The sequence below is a fragment of the Eretmochelys imbricata genome, chromosome 28, assembly GCF_965152235.1.
Source record: "Eretmochelys imbricata isolate rEreImb1 chromosome 28, rEreImb1.hap1, whole genome shotgun sequence".
NCBI classification, from domain to species: Eukaryota; Metazoa; Chordata; order Testudines; family Cheloniidae; genus Eretmochelys; species Eretmochelys imbricata.
The window spans coordinates 2,705,383-2,725,493 of record NC_135599.1 but is presented as its reverse complement, the minus strand read 5'-3'; the positions used below and the strand labels follow the sequence as shown (position 1 = coordinate 2,725,493).

Sequence of the window (20,111 nt, the reverse complement as noted above, 5' to 3'; positions counted from 1 at the left end):
CTCAATCATTTTTTCCCCTGACAGAGGCTCCAGATTATAAACAGAAGAAGAAGCGGAGAGGAGTGCACTGGGGTCAGTGAAAGCAGAGGAAAATTGCTCCACTGGTGATTTCTTTGTTTTGCTCCTGTGATGCTGATGGAGGAACTGGAAGCATAATTTGAGATTGTGACACCATGTCGTCCATTTTTGGGGCTCGGTTTGTGACACTGAGCACTGGGGATCCTTCACTCTCCCTTCTTGTCCCGTCAGGGCAATGGAGACTGGAGCAGCGTCTGAGATTGGCGAATTGGGAGCCTGAGAAAGCCAAAGCTGGTTGTCAGAAAGAAATGGCCCTACCTGGTTCTTTAAGTGGTGGGCTCTGGGGTTTTAACAGCTGAGTCGTGGCTTCGATTCCCACAGGGCAATGAAAGTTTTTAAACAAAAATCTCCATTCATTCCGCGTTTGAAATTGGGAGCAAAAGAGGGCTCCTTGTCCTTATCAACAAGGGAGAGAATGGCTTTTTTCTTAGCAAATATTTTTAAAGGGCACTGACTCGACCTGCAGGTCTCATTTCATTTGTATTTACAATGGAATGATTCTTTCTAGTATAGACAGAAATTCTTCAGCTAGCCTTGGATTCCACAGGAAGACTAGATGCAATGGTGTCTAACTAATACCTGCCTTTTTTTCAGAGAACAGGAATATCTGAGTTTTCCATGGACATTTCCCATCCAGCACCTTCGGCCTCATCCAACAATATAGGAAACCGACATGCAGTCAAATACATGGAAAGTTTCTCAGCAAAGGGTTCACTGAGCAGGCCAGGGGAAAAGTTTTGCCAGAACACTTGGTTATAATATCCCACCCTGACCTTAAATGGAAAGCAAGGAGATGACTCTCGGAGAACACAACCAGAGTAGGTAGGGCACCCACTTATGACTCAAAACCACCGATTATGAGTCTCACGTTCTACATTGTCAATGTACTGCGCCCTTCTCCCTCCACCTGTATATTGAACAGATGAGCCTGCCTCCCCTCAAGCCATGTCAAGTCTCTTCTGGATAAGGAGCATGGAATTTACCCAACTAGGTGGCCTGAATGCACAGCTTTGGAGGATCTTTGAATTCCCTCCAACTTCTACCATAAAATGCTAAGCAGTTGGTTTTGTAATGTTACTGGAGAGGTTGAAATCATAGAATCATAGAAACGATAGAAATGAGTCCGTTTCTCAGGTAGAAGACAACGATTATGTCAGAAGAAAGCCCCATAGTTACCACTGTCATATCATGATGATATGGTTTGTACAACATGATATGGTTTGTACAACATGATATGGTTTGTACAACAAGTTATGATCTGTTGAATGTTAATACCTGGTTGGATGGTGTGTGCTATCCTTTTTTGTCTGGGAAGTGATGAAGTTTTCCTCTGGGTGCATTATTGAAATATGTTCTGAGGTTGGGAAGTGCCCACCACCAGCCTTTCAGGTGCGACAATGGAAAAGCTAGGCTCGCTGCTGGCCCATTAAAGGTATCCACACTCGCAAGGTCTATCCCAGGAACCGTGTATAATGCAGACTTCTCCAAGATAGCACAGAGACAATGGACACTGCTTGACTCAAATCCTAGCAAAGGAGCTTTCTAGAAAGTTAGAAGAAACTATGAAAGAGGGGAAGAGACATCATGACTTGGCCTCGCTCCCCCACAACTCAACACCTGGAAACACATCAGGAGGACAAAGACTGAACTGAAATAATTCAGAGATCAGAAGAGAATAATAATAATTCATTCAAATCAAAGTCCCCAAAAAGACTAGTATTGGTTTTTCAGAAGAAAATTTTCAATTTGGGAGATTTTGTTTTCCCAGTCAGACCTTGCCAAGGGAAGCAGAGAGAAAACGTTTGAGTTCCCTCCTTCAGAACAACTTGGCCTGGACACTCTAGCTGTGGGTCACTGTCGTTGCGTTGCTGTGGACGGGGGCATTTTAATAATTTGGGGCGGTCCCAGGGTGTTTGGGGGAGATTATGAGGATATTACCTTTTGAGATAAGATATAGCGAGCTAGACAATTCTTTCAGCACCACATTTCATTTAAAGCGGGGGATCTGAGTTCCTGAGAAGGTTTTTGTTTGCAGGAAGCACCATGGTTTGGTCTGTCATTGTACCAAAGGGGGATATGGTTGTTTGTAAAGGAAGAGAGAAGACTGAACGCCTTCGATGAGGATGGGATTCGAACCCATGCGTACAGAGCACAATGGATTAGCAGTCCATTACCTTAACCACTCGGCCACCTCATCCAAGCTTTCAGGGAAAGGACAGGAGGAGAAATCTAAAGCCACCAGAGATAGGGCCAATAAGGAGTTTTTAAATACTAAGCGTAAGCAGGGTCTGAATGAGCTCCCCTCTCACATCTAGTGAGGAGCTGGGGGGAAAGAATTCAGGAACAGACCGTTTGGATAGACACGCCTACTCTGCCTAGGTACACAGCGTGATGGAGCCGCTTTGCCAGAATGACCCGTTTTGGCTGGTGTCAGGTTACAAATCACTTCAGCATTCAGTGAAATGAAATATTATCCTTCCTGTATGAGTGAAGGGCAGCAGAACATACCTAGTACATCCTGATGGAGGGGCTAGGTGGGTGAGGGAATACTTTTTACTGGACTGAATAGAAGTGATTGAGGACTTCACCTAAACCAGTGGTCCCCAAACTTGTGCCCTCTTATCCGTGTCTGCGGCCCCTCGGAAGCTGCAGGCCGGAACGAGGGCTGGGAGTGGGGCTCTTGTTTTCTGGGAAGTGGGGTGCGGACGGGTGTAAGGACGACGAGGCTGGGCCAGAAGCCAGGTGCCCAGGCTGAGGGTGGGGTTGGGAAATAGAATATCAGGGTTGGAAGGGACCTCAGGAGGTCATGTAGTCCAACCCCCTGCTCGAAGCAGGACCAATCCCCAATTAAATCATCCCAGTCAGGGCTTTGTCAAGCCTGACCTTAAAACTTCTATGGAAGGAGATTCTTCAACCTCCCTAGTTAGCGCATTCCAGTGTTTCACCACCCTCCTAGTGAAAAAGTTTTTCCTAATATCCAACCTAAACTTCCCCCACTGCAACTTGAGACGATTACTCCTTGTCCTGTCCTCTTCTACCACTGAGAATAGTCTAGAACCATCCTCTTTGGAACCACCTCTCAGGTAGTTGAAAGCAGCTGTCAAATCCCCCCTCATTCTTCTCTTCTGCAGACTAAACAATCCCAGTTCCCTCAGCCTCTCCTCATAAGTCATGTGTTCCAGACCCCTAATCGTTTTTGTTGCCCTTCGCTGGACTCTCTCCAATTTATCCACATCCTTCTTGTAGTGTGGGGCCCAAAACTGGACACAGTACTCCAGATGAAGCCTCACCAATGTCAAATAGAGGGGAACGATCACGTCCCTCGATCTGCTGGCTATACGCCTACTTATACATCCCAAAATGCCATTGGCCTTCTTGGCAACAAGGGCACACTGTTGACTCATACCCAGCTTCTCGTCCACTCTCACCCCTAGCTCCTTTTCCGCAGAACTGCTGCCTAGCCATTCGTTCCCTAGTCTGTAGCGGTGCATTGGATTCTTCTGTCCTAAGTGCAGGACCCTGCACTTATCCTTGTTGAACCTCATCAGATTTCTTTTGGCCCAATCCTCCAATTTGTCTAGGTCCCTCTGTATCCTATCCCTACCTGCCACCGTATCTACCACTCCTCCTACTTTAGTATCATCTGCAAATTTGCTGAGAGTGCAATCCACACCATCCTCCAGATCATTTATGAAGATATTGAAGAAAACCGGCCCCAGGACAGACCCTTGGGGCACTCCACCTGATACCGCCTGCCAACTAGACATGGAGCCATTGATCACTACCCGTTGAGCCCGACAATGTAGCCAACTTTCTACCCACCTTATAGTGCATTCATCCAGCCCGTACTTCTTTCACTTGCAGACAAGAATACTGTGGGAGACCGTGTCAAAAGCTTTGCTAAAGTCAAGAAACAATACATCCACTGCTTCCCCTTCATCCACAGAACCAGTAATCTCATCATAGAAGGCGATTAGATTAGTCAGGCATGACCTTCCCTTGCTGAATCCATGCTGACTGTTCCTGATCACTTTCCTCTCATGTAAGTGGTTCAGGATAGATTCCTTGAGGACCTGCTCCATGATTTCTCCAGGGACTGAGGTGAGGCTGACTGGCCTGTAGTTCCCATTATCCCCCTTCTTCCCTTTTGTAAAGATATGAACTACATTAGCCTTTTTCCAGTCATCAGGGACTTCCCCCGTTCGCCACAAGTTTTCAAAGATAATGGCCAATGGCTCTGCAATCACAGCCGCCAATTCCTTTACCACTCTGGGATGCAACTCGTCCGGCCCCATGGACTTGTGCACGTCCAGCTTTTCTAAATAGTCCCTAAACACCTCTATCTCCACAGAGGGCTGGGCACCTACTCCTCATGCTGTGTTGCCCAGCGCAGCAGTCTGGGAGCTGACCTTGTTCGTGAAGACAGAGGCAAAGAAAGCATTGAGTACATTAGCTTTTTCCACATCCTCTGTCACTAGGTTGCCTCCCTCATTCATTAAGGGGCCCACACTTTCCTTGGCTTTCTTCTTGTTGCCAATATACCTGAAGAAACCCTTCTTGTTACTCTTAACATCTCTTGCTATCTGCAGCTCCAGGTGTGATTTGGCCCTCCTGATTTCATTCCTACATGCCCGAGCAATCTTTTTATACTCTTCCCTGGTCATCTGTCCAATCTTCCACTTCTTGTAAGCTTCTTTTTTATGTTTAATATCCGCTAGGATTTCACCGTTATGCACAGCTGATCGCCTGCCATATTTACTATTCTTTCGAAACATCGGGATGGTTTTTCCCTGTAACCTCAATAGGGATTCCTTGAAATACAGCCAGCTCTCCTGGACTCCTTTCCCCCTCATGGTATTCCCCCAGGCGATCCTACCCACCAGTTCCCTGAGGGAGTCAAAGTCTGCTTTTCTGAAGTCCAGGGTCCGTGTCCTGCTGCTTACCTTTCTTCCCTGTGTCAGGATCCTGAACTCGACCAACTCATGGTCAGTGCCTCCCAGATTCCCATCCACTTTTGCTTCCCCTACTAATTCTTCCTGGTTTGTAAGCAGCAGGTCAAGAAAAGCTCCCCCCCAGTTGGCTCCTCCAGCACTTGCACCAGGAAATTGTGCCCTACGCTTTCCAAAAACTTCCTGGATAGTCTATGCACCGCTGTAGTGCTCTCCCAGCAGATATCAGGATGATTAAAGTCGCCCATGAGAACCAGGGCATGCGATCTAGTAGCTTCTGCGAGTTGCCGGAAGAAAGCCTCGTCCACCTCATCCCCCTGGTCCGGTGGTCTATAGCAGACTCCCACCATGACATCACCCTTGTTGCTCACACTTCTAAACTTACTCCAGAGACTCTCAGGTTTCTGTGCAGTTTCATACCGGAGCTCTGAGCAGTCATACTGCTCCCTTACATACAGTGCTACTCCCCCACCTTTTCTGCCCTGCCTGTCCTTCCTGAACAGTTTATAACCATCCATGACAGTACTCCAGTCATGTGAGTTATCCCGCCAAGTCTCTGTTATTCCAATCACGTCATAATTCCTTAACATCATCAGGACCTCCAGTTCTCCCTGCTTGTTTCCAAGGCTTTGTGCATTTGTATATAGGCACTTGAGATAACCTGCTGATCGCCCCTCATTCTCAATATGAGGTAGGAGCCCTCCCCTCACAGACGTTCCTGCCTGTGCTTCCTCCCGCTATCCCGCTTGCCCACTTACCTCAGGGCTTTGGTCTCCTTCCCCCGGTGAACCTAGTTTAAAGCCCTCCTCACTAGGTTAGCCAGCCTGCTCGCAAAGATGCTCTTCCCTCTCTTGGTTAGGTTGAGCCCGTCTCTGCCCAGCACTCCTTCTTCATGGAACACCATCCCATGGTCAAAGAATCCAAAGCCTTCTCTCCGACACCGCCTGCTTAGCTCTTCGTTGACTTCCACAATTCGACGGTCTCTACCCAGGCCTTTTCCTTCCATAGGGAGGATGGACGAATAGACCACGTGCTCCTCAAACTCCTTTATCCTTCTTCCCAGAGCCATGTAGTCTGCAGTGATCCGCTCAAGGTCATTCTTGGCAGTATCATGGGTGCCCACATGGAGAAGCAGGAAGGGGTAGCGATCCGAGGGCTTGATGAGTCTCGGCAGTCTCTCCATCACATCACGAATCTGAAGAGCAGGGGCAGAGTGGAGCTGAGTGGTGCTCCCTCCCTACCCTCCATGGGGGCTTGCTCAGGCCCTGAAGTACCCCCATGAACGTTCCTCTGTGCCTCCCTAGGAGGCATACCCCACTTTTTGGGGACCACTGACCCAACTCGCTAAGCAGGGACTAGTGATGCCAAAGCCCAGGGAAAGGGAGAAGAAGTGCAGGGACCCTGGCACTGGAACCATGGCCCTGCCCCCCTTCTGCCTGCAGCCCCACCCTCTTCACGCCTTCCACCCATGGCCCCATCAACTACGTCATTTCTGTTCCACCCCTTCCCCCACTGCCCCACCCTGCTCGCTCCTTAACCCCCCCGTGGCCCTGAGACCAGAGAAGCTGTGTGCCCTGGCTGCAGTCCCCCGAGAGCACCTCCAGCCCTGGGGCTGACATAGGGGAGACTTTTCCAGGGGGCCTAATTTGGCCAGGTGCCCTAATCATGGGCCCCATTGGCCCATGTGGCAACCCGCCACTGCCCCCTTGGCAACACAGCTTTGGGGAGCCTGTGCACTCTGCCAGTGTAGTGTCAGAAACTGCTTCCTGGGAGGGCTCCCAGATTTCTCCCTCCTTCTTCCCAGCTCAACCCCTCCCACAATGTTCCTCCGTGGCCCCATAGAGTTTTGCGGGGGAGCGAGGAGCAACACGAAGTGTTCCATGCATCCTGGTCACTTTCCCCTCCTGGGCTGTGCTCAGAGGCGAGCATCAGAAGCTGCTTCTCTCTGCCCTCCCCTTATACAGCCCAGGGGAGGAAAGTGACCTGGGTACAGGGAGCTCTGAAGTCACTCCTCACCCCCCTCAACCCCCTCAGCCCCTAGGGGTGCCCGGAAGAGCAGCATTCCAGAGAGAAGAAGGCAGCAATGCCAGCTTCCCCATGCACACACGTCTGTTTCCCCACATGGGTGCAGGAGGGGTACAGCAATTAGGGGTGAAGGGGTACAGGAGGGGAGTATGGGAGTTAAGGGCAAAGGGACACAGTGTAGGGGTTCGGGCACAGGACGGGGCAGAGGTTAGGGGTGAAGGAGGTGCAAGGGTTGGGAGTGCAGGAACTAGGGGCAAAGGGGGAGTGGGGAGGCCACAGGGGTCTGGGGCAATGAGTGTGCCAAAATACAAGTTTTGCCCAGGGTGCCATTTTCCCTAAGGCTGGTCCTGGGGAGGAGTTTCCCCATTGATAACATTTCTTGCTGGGAGGGGGAAGAAGAGAAAAGAGGTGTTTTTGCTCTCTCTTTCCTCTCCATTTTTTCCCATTCCTTCAGTTCCAGAATTCTCCCTTGTATTTCAGACTGGGATTAAAGGCAGCTCCAGACTTCCCCTCTCTCCCTTCTGGGAAATCAAGTTCAAGTTTTTACAAGGAGCGAAAGAAGTCTCAATTCCGCATCTGAATTAATGTCACATTTCTCACTACTTGACAGAAAGAAGTGTCATGTCAATGCGAGGTGAGTCCACTCCAGTCATGCCGTAGGGCATTGCATCACCACGTGGGCATTTCACTTCCCTCCTCAGTTTCACCCAGAGACACAATTTCCTTAGCACAGATCCATGAACACCAAACCTTTCTGTGTCTCTAGTCTGAGCGAGGGCATTCTTTTTTTTCATAGATATTTAGGTCAGAAGGGACCATTATGATCATCTAGTCTGACCTCCTGCACAACGCAGGCCACAGAATTTCACCCACCACTCCTACAAAAAAAACCTCACACCTATATCTGTGCTATTGAAGTCCTCAAATTGTAGTTTAAAGACCTCAAGGAGCAGAGAATCCTCCAGCAAGTGACCCGTGCCCCATGCTACAGAGGAAGGCGAAAAACCTCCAGGGCCTCTTCCAATCTGCCCTGGAGGAAAATTCCTTCCCGACCCCAAATATGGCGATCAGCTAAACCCTGAGCATATGGGCAAGATTCATCAGCCAGATACTACAGAAAATTCTTTCCCAGGTAACTTGGATCTTTGAAACCTTCTCTCCTGCAATGGCAACTGTCAGACAGAGGGGAAGTGGCCACCTTCAGCCCTGACAGTGAGATATTCCCTCTCCTCTTTCTTCATGCTGCTGCTGTTATTCCATGAAACATGACTGATGGAATAAAAAGCTAGGTTGACTCCAGGCTGAGGAAAGAAAGGAGCCACCAACTCCCCAAAAAAATCTCAGTGACCCAAAGAAAACCCGCCCCTGCTATTGGAGATACAACAGGAAAAGGGACGGTCTGAATTGTCAAAGCAGGGAATGAACAATCTACAGCAAAATCATTAACCACAAACACACTTTAACCATGCTCCAGCCAGAAGGGAAACGGGCAGAAATTCTCGCTGTTCAGCCATGGCCACACTTACAGAACTGCAGAGCAGTGAGTGTGCGGGGTAAGCTGGTCTGAGCAAACAATTGGAAATGACCATTCGATGAGAACAGAACCATAATGTAGAAAAGCCCCTGTATTAAGTGGTTGTGGCTGAGTGCTTAGGGAGCTGGCCTAGGAAACCATGGGGGTCTTTCTGTGGAGGTTTGGTTCTTGCCAACTAGGGAAGGCTGGTGTGTGGTGTCTTCATGGCTGTACCTTCAGTGCCTGAGCACCCAGGGAGCCAAGTCTAGTCTTCCTCTCAGGCCAAGGACAAGTCTACATTTCAAACATTGAGTCTACACCGCTGCAGCTCGGTAATGAAGATGCTCTGTGCCAGGGTTTCTCAAACTTCATTTTACTGCAACCCCCTGCTGCCAAAGAAACTTGCTACATAACCCCGGGAAGGGGGACCAAACACCAAGCCCCTCCACACTGGGCTTGGGGGAGCTAAAGCTGAAGCCCAAGCCCTGCCCCACTGGGGGGAGGGCAAAAGCAAAGCTTGAGGGCTTCAGCCCTGGGTGGCGGGTAATGAGACTTTTGGCTTCAGACCCAAGCCCCAACAAGTCTAACGCCAGCCCTGGTGACCCCATTAAAACAGGGTCACGACCCTCCTTGGGATCTTGTCCCACAGTTTGAAAACCACTGCTCTGTGCTGATGGGTGTTACAAATTACATCTGATAGGACACACACATAACTGCTACGAATTACTGTAGCCAGACAGCCAGCCCTCCCGCTCAGACCAACATTGCTGGAAACACAAGGGGAAGCCGGAACAGGGCACTTAACATATATTCCAGCACAGCCTTTGAAGCTGTGAAAAGCACAGGTGTGCTGCTACAATGTGCCTCTGGGAACAGATACAACGATTAAGCTCACAGCAGACAGAGGCCCTGTGACAGACATGGCTCTTAGCCCCTACTAAATAGCGTGATGCACACATACCAACATCCTAGGTGGGAAAATATTTACCCTGATAAAAGAAATGTCCAGTAGTTGACACTTATTGTTTCTCTCCCTTGCAAGTGTAAACTACTCTTGCGAAAGCTGGCGTCACCCAGACAGACCAGCCTCAATTTGGCATAAGAAAGGAGAAAGAGAATAAAGGAGTACAGAGGTATAAGTAGGGGACCTACAGCACCATGATTTTTGAGTGCTTTTCACTATCTATCTGCTGGTCAGATAAGTGACAGCCTCCCAAGGCTTCTGCAGCTAAGAGGGTCCCTAAGCCTTGTCCCTTATTCGTCTTTCCGTGGAATTGAGTGACCGTTCCTGGCTTGGCACCGCTGGAATCGAGAGATGCAAGGAGGGTAAGAAGCACCCACACCTGATCTCCTATCTTTAGTGTACACATATTTTGAAATAGAGCTCTATACTTTGTTTTCTTTCTTTGGGATTGTGGCTTCAGTTTTGTAACTTGTTTGTGTGTGTAACATCTCTACATTTCAATAAGTAGGCACTAGCAATTTTGTAACCACATGATAAGAATCTAGCTTAATAAATTTTGGTAACCATTTATGCATAAGCCTGACTTGTTTTCTCTGGTTTACTGTAAAGCAGCTGACACAATTAAAGAACCTCAGCCATTTTGGCTCTAAAGCCTGGCCATTAGGTGCGAGTACTAAGAGGCTAGTGTTGAGTTGTGCCGCCTCCACGGGGCAAACTCTTGGGGCACCTGTCAGTCAATCCTGGCTGCCCGCTGCAAAGGAGCTCTGAGCTCTAGCAGTTAAAGTCACGGGTGGTTAGGACCTTGGGGCATCCGTCAGCCTAGCCCGGGCTGCCCACCGTGAAGGGACAGTGCGTCCCAGCGGTTAAAGTCACGGATGGTATAAACGGGCATAGCTGGCACCTCACCAAACATCCTTGGCCGTCGGCTAACAATTACACCTGATAGGACACGCACAGTTCGAATCTAGGCTGAGGCACATAAACAAAGTCCACAACTGCAGGGTTCCCAAAAAACACCAAGTTTATTACGCTCAAGCATGGTGCCTGGAGGGGACCCCGAATACAGATGGTACAAAGGTTATATACTTTTTATCAGAGCACGTTACCCTCGTGCATCGGAAACCTTAGCCAATAAACAAACCCTTTTCTCATTTACCACCTATCCCTGCTTGGTGCATTCCTCGTGCTAAACTAGTATGTTAATTACACAGCATGGTCCTAAAGCCATGCATCAGTAACTTTTATTATCAGGATGGGAGGCCTCACATCAAAGGCCAGGAGATAGGGAGTTAGGGACAGACAAAGAACAGAAACCGGGAGTCAAGACAGGCTGGAGACAAGGAGGAGGATTTTCACAGGAATGCAGTATCTAAGGAACACTCCTCCTGGTGCATGACGTGTTTGCTTTTAGACAATGGTGGGCCCCAAACCAAAATGGAGTCACATGTGCTAACTTTTCCTTACCATGGGAGAGAGTTTTCCTGTCAGTGTAGTTAATTCACTTCCCCAGGAGGTGGGAGCAATGTCAGTGGGAGAAGCTATGTCATTGGGTGTGCAAGTTGTGGTGTTTACCACATTTATGAAGTTTAATCAAACCCCATTATTAAAACCACCTGTGGTCTGGGAGTAGAAAAGGAGCTCGCTGAAGCAGGGTCTGTCCTTCAAAGTGGGGATTGGTCCTGCTTTGAGCAGGGGGTTGGACTAGATGACCTCCTGAGGTCCCTTCCAACCCTGATATTCTATGATTCTATGATTCTATGAAAGTCCTGGAGATCATGACTCCAGCCCACTGTTGTTATGGGGGTATAGCTCAGTGGTAGTGTTTGACTGCAAATCAAGTGGTCTGTGGTTCAAATTCAAGTGCCCTCTTATATGCGCTTTTTTTAAAAAAAAAAAAAGGAAAACATTTTCATTTCCATTCTCCATTACGTTCATGAATTCCACCGTATGAGGATTCTTGAAATGAATGTAAACCCTCAATGCTTCACTGTGCAAATGCATAAAAACATAGCAAACCTGGCTATCAACTGAAATCATTCCAGTCTTCTGTGTCTAGTTTATGTTTTCATAAATTAAACAAAGGTATAATATGAATACACATTTGGAGATCCGTGTTCTCCAGGGGCTATTGTTAGGATATAGATATTCAGGCCTGTCTGTAAAGGCCTGTACTCTAAGAATTTCGGTGTATTCTTATCACATGGCTAGTTCTAGAGGTATAAAAGAAAGAATCAAAATCACTGTCTGCCGGTGTAAGGGCCTTCTCTTACAGTGACAGTCTGAGGCCCCTGTGCTTAGGGCTAAGGCCTTTGGCTAAGCAGCAGAGGCAGCCATAAGCTGGGAAGTGAAAGGTCAGCTCCTCACATTCCAACCTAGTCACATTGAAATCAGCTGCTATTGGGCTGATAGGAACACAATCCTGTCCTGATAATGCCTATCGCCTCCAGAGAAAGGGAAGTGCCTAGAAGATGTAAAAGGAAACTTAGTTTGATAGCATCCTGTCTGGCAAGAACTCACTTGTCAATAGCTGGGATGTGAAATCCTCATTTCTGTCTTTGTTTTATCTCTGTAGTCCCCATTTCCCTATTGTTTGTCTGTATCATCTCTGTCTAGTTCTGTGATTGTTTCTGTCTGCTGTATAATTAATTTTGCTGGGTGTAAACTAATAAAGGTGGTGGGATATAATTGGTTCCATAATCATGTTACAATATGTTAGGATTCGTTAGTTAAATTTCAGGAAAATGATTGGTTAAGGTATAGCTAAGCAGAACTCCTGGGTGGGGAAATTGGAATCATATTTAGCTAAACGGGGAAATGGGAACAGGGACAGAGGTGTAAGGCTCGGTGGTGTCAGAGCTGGGAAGAGGGACACTAAGGACGGAAACTGGAATCATGCTTGTTGGAAGTTTACCCCAATAAACATAGAATTGTTTGCACGTTTGGACTTTGGGTATTGTTGCTCTCTGTTCATGCGAGAAGGACCACGGAAGGAAGTGGATGAAGGAATAAGCCCCCTAACAGCTATGCTGTGCATAAGAAGAAGAACCACATCCAGTTGGGGTACAGGAGTCTGATGAGCAAAGGCAACTTGGTGCAGGCTAAAGTCACCAGCACCTTGGCTCCTTCACATTCAACCAGCAGCCAGGACAAGGACATGGCATGAAAAGAAGACAGTGGCTCTGAGCAGGAATATAGCCACCAAGAAGCTGGCTAAAGCTGCCAAGATCCCCAGGAAGGCCACCATGCCCATGTCTAGGAATAATCATCAGAATACGGTGACTGCAGGGGGGACCAAAAAGGCAGAGAAAAGCCCTCAAAAGGTGTAATCTGCCAAGCCCCAAAAGGTGGTCAAGATCCCACCTAACATCAAGACTGGAGAGCCAACTTCAAAGCACCCAAAGCCAGGGCTAAGAAGGTGCACTGAGAAAGAAGTGAAGAGATTTCTATTGGGATGACTCCTGCTCCCCTAATGGCTCTTTTATGATTCACCATGCACCACCCAGAGAGATCAAAGTCCTGCAGAACAAACAGCCCCATGGATAGTATCATGAAGTGGTGGCAGTGGGGGGAAGGGTTTCTCTTCCAGAGGGGAAGTGCTGTGTTTTGTGTAACACCTCCCAGGTGTGTGATGCACTGACAGGGCAGCTGCCTAGAGCTCCCACATGAGCTCATTCTCTTTGACCTGCTTCTCTTGTTATTTCAGAACCAGCACGAGTGGGAGTGTGTCCCTGTCACTTCACCAGCTAGAGAACAGGCTCTGTCTGCATCCCATCTTTGATTAATCCCACTTTTTAATGTATTCCTACTGTGATACTTTCCCACTTCTCTGCCTCATTCTAACATTCTGGTCAGAGATTGACTATGGGGAGGAATGGACTAGTTTGCATGACATTTGGTAAGTTGCCATAGTATGTGATTGAAAACTCTGCTGGAGGTGGGCAAGAGCCTGTTACAAACATAAAATAGCTAAGCTTTACCAAACGTACCTGTTACTCCCTCAAACCTTCCTGTATACGCACAATAGAAATCAACAGCCTCTGGAACAACTCTGACATCATAATAAAAAAGGCTAACAAAGGATGTGCTGTCGTCATCATGACAAAGTTGGAATATGAACTAGAGGCTGCTAGGCAGCTCTCTAACTCACATTCTACAAGCCATTATCCTCTGATCCCACTGAGGATTACCAGAAGAAACGACACCATCTGTTCAAGAAACTCCAGGCTTATTCACCCTGTATACTGGCACAGCAGTGAAGGCCAGAAAGGAGCAGCATTCTCACTGGAACATGTCCACCCCCTGCTCACAGGCAATTCCCAGGCCCACCACAGCACACTATCTTGATGAGAAAGGATCCCACTCGGCTTAACCATTGCTTCTTTTCCTTCCACCCGGAACCCCGCTTCTTTTTCTGGGCTACTAGTAGCCATCCCTGGGATGCCAAGAGGCAGGCACAGGATTCTACCTCCCAGCAGCCAACCACACTACCATGGGTTCGGCCCTCAGAAGGGATCCCAGTTGCTCACAGCCAGCCCAACCCCCGCCTCCAAAGGCGTCAATCACGCCCCCGGGTCGGCCACAAAGGAGGAGTGGTTCTCGCTGCTCCATGTGTGGCAGGGAGCCTCTCAAGCCCATCACCGCACCCCCATCTTGGCCAGAAAAGAGCACCGGCACACACAAACTCGGACTCCGCTTTGCTTGTCTTCCCTTCACCCAGAACCGTCCTTCTTCTCCTGGACTGCAAGTAGCCATCCCTGGGAAACCAGGAGGCAGGCACAGGATTCTACCTCCCAGCAGCCAACCGCCCCACCCCTAGCTTTGGTAGAACGAACGGTGACGCTCTGCTAACCCCACTGAGGCACTTAGCTTCTGCCCTGCCTTCCTCAGCATGACTTTCCTCTTTTGCCCTATTCCTGCCTCACTCCCTCCTTTGGCAAGTCATGCAAAGGAGGGGAGCCGGAAGAGCCAGCCTCCATAGGCCAATGTCCAAGGGCAGAGGAGGCCAAGCCACAAGGCTCCAAAAGGTGACTGGCCTAGACCCTCTAGATTTCTCAGCTCACTTCACCACCCTCTGTCCTGCGATGGTCGGGGTTACCCCAGGGACAGGCCAGTGGTAGAAGTAGGAGCGCCTTGCTGGCGAGCTAGAAAATAAACCATCATGTTTCTGCCTGGTTTCAAACCAGGGGCCTTTTTCGTGTGAGGCAAACGTGATAACCACTACACTACAGAAACTCTGTCACAGAACTCTGCCCCTCCCTTCAAATTCCATCCACTTGGCTGGCTCTCACCCTGGCACACACTGATGGGCAGACCTGGAGAAAGTGGTGGCAGCCCTTCGGTACGTCAGCTGGGAGAGCAAAGGACTGGAGCCGGCGCTCAGGAAGTCGTCTTTATGTCGTCCTTGTGACTCCAGCTTGAAGGAGAGCTTCTTTTTCTTCCCCTTGCCGAGAAAGAGCAAGAGAAGAAAGAAAGCTCAGGTGGGCCACCTGCGTTTACAACCCCACACTTCTTTTTCCTGCTGCAGAGCCCAAAATGAGGGACTCACGGCGGGTAAAGGCACCGCTGCACTTCCAGAAAACAGCCCACCCCCGCACACAAAGGGACAAAACAACATGCCAAAGCCTGGGATTGAAGCAGGGACCTTTAAATCTTCAGTCTAATGCGCTCCTGGCTGAGCTACTTTGAGAGTTACTAGGTTTCTCTTTGGCCTGCTGTTTCTCGGTCTAGGATGTTTTTGTCAGCCATGGCACACAAAAAGGACCTCACTGTGAGTGGCCCACGAAGGCAAGATGAATTTTTGCCTGCCTTGCTCAGCTTGACTTGCTTCCTCACCCCATTCCTGCCTTAGTTCCTGGGTTACCTGGTGGCTGAAGGCGACTGGGGCCTAGCGGCATGGGGAAGAAGTTGGGCAGCTGAACCCTGGTGGCAAGAGTCCTGCTGCCACTTGGCACCCCACTCTGTATTCCCGGCTTTACCTACTGGCCACCAGGGACTTCGTGCCCAGCAGCACAGGGGAAGGAGGTGGACAGAGCTACCCTCGCCTTGAAGCTCAGGCTCATAAAAACATATGTTCAGTCTAAGATGGCCAATGAGAGACCGACGTCACTTGCTATTTTATCACTTGAAAATGCCATTGGCCAGTCTTTGGATCTCTCTAATGCTGCGCTTCAGTTCATGAGGACAAAGTCGAGAAAGTGACCTTTGAACTAAAGGACTCGGGTTAACAGTCTAACGCTGTTTCTCACTGTAACACTAGTTAAGACTGGTCCACCCTGTGTTGGTGGCCATTCAATTTCTAGATCTTAGTACATTTCAGTTACTGTTAAAATTAAAAAAAATCTATATGCTTAAAGGAAATAAACTTTTGTATTTGATTATTTCTGGCATAAATAAAAACAGATGTACAGCAAACGTATCACCTTATATGACAGAGAAAATCATGCATACAAATTCTGCATCAAAATCATGAAATGAGTTGCAAATGCAATAAAAATAAAATATTCAGAAGTTTAACATGTGAGGGGGGGCATCGCAGACGCTTCTTGCCTGGGGTGCCTTTTGATCTAGGGGAAGCCTGTCAGGGAGAACAAGAGTTAGTTTCACAAACCTATTTTCAGGCTGTAATCTGTGGGCACCCTGCCCTGTGGGAGGGATCCCAGTAGCCCAGACTCAGGGCTGGAACAGGCCCCTGTTTTAGGGGGAGACTGCATGGTTTAGAGCAGGCGTGGCCAATGTGAGCCTGAGAAGGAGCCAGAATTTACCGTATACGTTGCCAAAGAGCCACAGTAATATGTCAGCAGCCCTGCATCAACTCCACCCCCACAGCTCTCACCGCCTCCCACCCACCTAGTTCCCCTGCAGATCAGTGTCTCCTCCTCCTTCCCCGCACCGCCTGATCAGCTGTTTCGTGGCATGCAGGAGTGTCTGGGCAGAGGGCAGAGGAGCGAGGGCACGGCAGGGTCAGGGGAGTGGCCTGGAAGGGTTGGAGTGGAGGTAGGTCTTGTGGAAGAGCCAGAGGTTGAGCAGTGAGCACCCCCGGCACATTGGAAAGTTGGCATCTGTAGCTCCAGCCCCGGAGTCAGAACCTATAGAAGGAGCCGCATATTAACTTCCGAAGAGCCGCACATGGCTCTGGAGACACAGGTTGGCCTCCCCTGGCTTACAGCAATCTGATGCCTCAAACAATCTGTCTCTCCCAAAGTGTTGGATCTGCATCCCCAGAAGGCTCCTGCACTGCCTCCCCCCTTTTCACAGTCTATAGAAAGGAGCAGCATCAAGGGTTAGTGATGAGTGACAAGGTACAACATGGGTGGCAGAGACTACAGGATCCCAGAGTGTTTGCCTGTCTGGGGCATTTTGAGTGAGAACTCAGGGACACATTGTAAGGCAGAATCCCAGGAATATATATGAAAGGAGCATAGGGCCATAAGGACGTAAGAACAGCCATACTGGGTCAGACCAAAGGTCCCTATAGCTCATAGTGGCCAATGTCAAGTGCTTCAGAAAGAATGAACAGAATACGTAATCATCAAGTGATCTCTCCCTTGTCGCCCATTCACAGCTCCTGGCAAACAGAGAGTAGGAACACCATCCCTATCCATCTTGGCTAATACCCATTGATAGGCCTATCCTCCATGAATATATCTGGTTCATTTTTTGAACGCTGTTATAGTCTTGGCCTTCACAATATCCTTTGGCAAGGAGTTCCACATGTAGACTGTGGGTTGTGTGAAAAAATACTTCTTTTTGTTTGTTTTAAACATGCTGCCTATTAATTTCATTTGGCGGCCCCTAGTTCTTGTCTTAGGAGAGGGAGTAAATAACACTGCCTTATTTACTTACTCACACCAGTCATGATTTTATAGACCTCTAGAATATCCCCCCTTCGTCTTCTTTTTTCCAAGCTAAAAAGTCTCAGTCTTATTAATCTCTCCTCATATGGCAGTTTGTCAGTGAGATCATTAGCAATAAATATGAAATGAAGGACTGCTTTCCCCTCTGTGATGCCATGTTCGAATTATGTTACTTTACGATGAGATAAAGCTTGAAAATATCCTGCTCTAATTTCAGGATGGGTCTGTAACCATAATTGTTCTCTGTGGGAAGTGGCCTCTAGATAATGATCTTTGGGAAGAGCTGGCTGAAGAGCCTTCCTACGAACCAGGAGATCATGGCTTGGCCTGCCAGTTTTTCCTTGCTGAACCTGGCTTGTCTGCTAGGCTCCTCTTTTTGTGTCTCTTCTCATAAAAAGAAAAGACACCCCTGGAACCCCGAATTGGGATATTCTATCTACTACCCAAGATCCATAAACCTGGAAATCCTTGGCGCCCCATCATCTCAGGCATTGGCACCCTGACAGCAGGATTGTCTGGCTATGTAGACTCCCTCCTCAGGCCCTTTGCTACCAGCACTCCCAGCTACCTTCGAGACACCACTGACTTCCTGAGGAAACTTCAATCCATCGGTGATCTTCCTGATAACACCATCCTGGCCACTATGGATGTAGAAGCCCTCTACACCAACATTCCACACAAAGATGGACTACAAGCTGTCAGGAACACTATCCCCGATAATGTGACGGCTAACCTGGTGGCTGAACTTTGTGACTTTGTCCTTACCCATAACTATTTCACATTTGGGGACAACGTATACCTTCAGATCAGCGGCATTGCTATGGCTACCCGCATGGCCCCACAGTATGCCAACATTTTTATGGCTGATTTAGAACAACGCTTCCTCAGCTCTCGTCCCCTAAAGAACCTACTCTACTTGCGCTACATTGATGACATCTTCATCATCTGGACCCATGGAAAAGAAGCCCTTGAAGAATTCCACTATAATTTCAACAATTTCCATCCCACCACCAACCTCAGCCTGGTCCAGTCCACAGAAGAGATCCACTTCCTGGACACTACAGTGCTAATAAACAATGGTCACATAAACACCACCCTATACCGGAAACCTACTGACCGCTATTCCTACCACCAACACTCTCAGAAATCTTGGGAGACAGGCCAGTCCTTGCCTACAGACAGCCCCGCAACCTGAAGCAAATACTCACCAACAACCACATACCACACAACAGAACCACTAACCCAGGAACTTATCCTTGCAACAAAGCCCGTTGCCAATTGTGCCCACATATCTATTCAGGGGACACCATCACAGGGCCTAATAACGTCAGCCACACTATCAGAGGCTCGTTCACCTGCACATCCACCAATGTGATTTATGCCATCATGTGCCAGCAATGCCCCTCTGCCATGTACATTTGTCAAACTGGACAGTCTCTACGTAAAAGAATAAATGGACACAAATCAGATGTCAAGAATTATAACATTCATAAACCAGTCGGAGAACACTTCAATCTCTCTGGTCACGCAATCACAGACATGAAGGTCGCTATCTTAAAACAAAGAAACTTCAAATCCAGACTCCAGCGAGAAACTGCTGAACTGGAATTCATTTGCAAATTGGATACTATTAATTTAGGCTTAAATAGAGACTGGGAGTGGCTAAGTCATTATGCAAGGTAGCCTATTTCCTCTTGTTTTTTCCTACCCCCCCGCCCCCCAGATGTTCTGGTTTAACTTGGTTTTAAACTTGGAGAGTGGTCAGTCTGGATGAGCTATTACCAGCAGGAGAGTGAGTCTGTGTGTGTATGGGGGTGGGTTTTTGGAGGGGGGTGAGGGAGTGAAAGAACCTGGATTTGTGCAGGAAATGGCCTAACTTCATTATCATGCACATTGTGTAAAGAGTTGTCACTTTGAATGGGCTATCACCAGCAGGAGAATGAATTTGTGTGGGGGGTGGAGAGTGAGAAAACCTGGATTTGTGCTGGAAATGGCCTAACCCGTTGCTCACTTTAGATAAGCTATTACCAGCAGGACAGTGGGGTGGGAGGAGGTATTGTTTCATATTCTCTGTGTATATATAAAGTCTGCTGCAGTTTCCATGGTATGCATCTGATGAAGTGAGCTGTAGCTCATGAAAGCTCATGCTCAAATAAATTGGTTAGTCTCTAAGGTGCCACAAGGACTCCTTTTCTTTTAGCACAATCCTTGAAGTGCTCGTTAAGGGCGGAGAGAGCTTCCTTGTGGCGAAGCCTTGGAAAGTGGCAAATGCTAAACCTGAAGCTGATGAAAAGGTACCATGACTCAGAGTTGAGTTGAAGTTGCTGTGACTGAAACCCAGAGCACTAACCACTCTAGGATCACAGCAGCTTGTGGGAGAAGCGCATGTTAGAAGCCCTCTGTCAACTCAGCTGTGGCTTTCCGTGCACAGAGAGCCAGCCCGCTCAAGGTCTGTAAGTTTTGTGGGAAATGGGGAACATCTGTACTTTGGCATTTGAAGATCTTGTCTTAGACCATCAAGGGGAACAGTTGCAAATAAATAGTTGAGGAAGGCACCAGCTTATGGCTTTCCAGCTTATGGCTGCCCGTGCTGCTTGGCCAAAGGGCTTAGCCTAAGAACAAGGTATCCGACTATCCTAGTGAGAGGAGGCCCATACACAGGTGGACTGTGATTTTGATTCTTCGTTTTTATACCCCTGTTACTAGCTAAGTGATAAAAATCCACCTAA

The 20,111-nt window shown here is 48.4% G+C and overlaps 2 non-coding genes across 2 annotated transcripts; both read right to left on the bottom strand.

Annotated features, from left to right (window-relative positions):
* Window positions 1-2,193: 2,193 nt before the first annotated feature.
* On the bottom strand, window positions 2,194-2,275 carry TRNAS-GCU (transfer RNA serine (anticodon GCU)). Its single transcript has one exon. It is a non-coding gene; the product is annotated as a tRNA-Ser (tRNA).
* A 12,413-nt stretch (window positions 2,276-14,688) lies between these two features.
* On the bottom strand, window positions 14,689-14,761 carry TRNAV-CAC (transfer RNA valine (anticodon CAC)). Its single transcript has one exon. It is a non-coding gene; the product is annotated as a tRNA-Val (tRNA).
* Window positions 14,762-20,111: the final 5,350 nt, after the last annotated feature.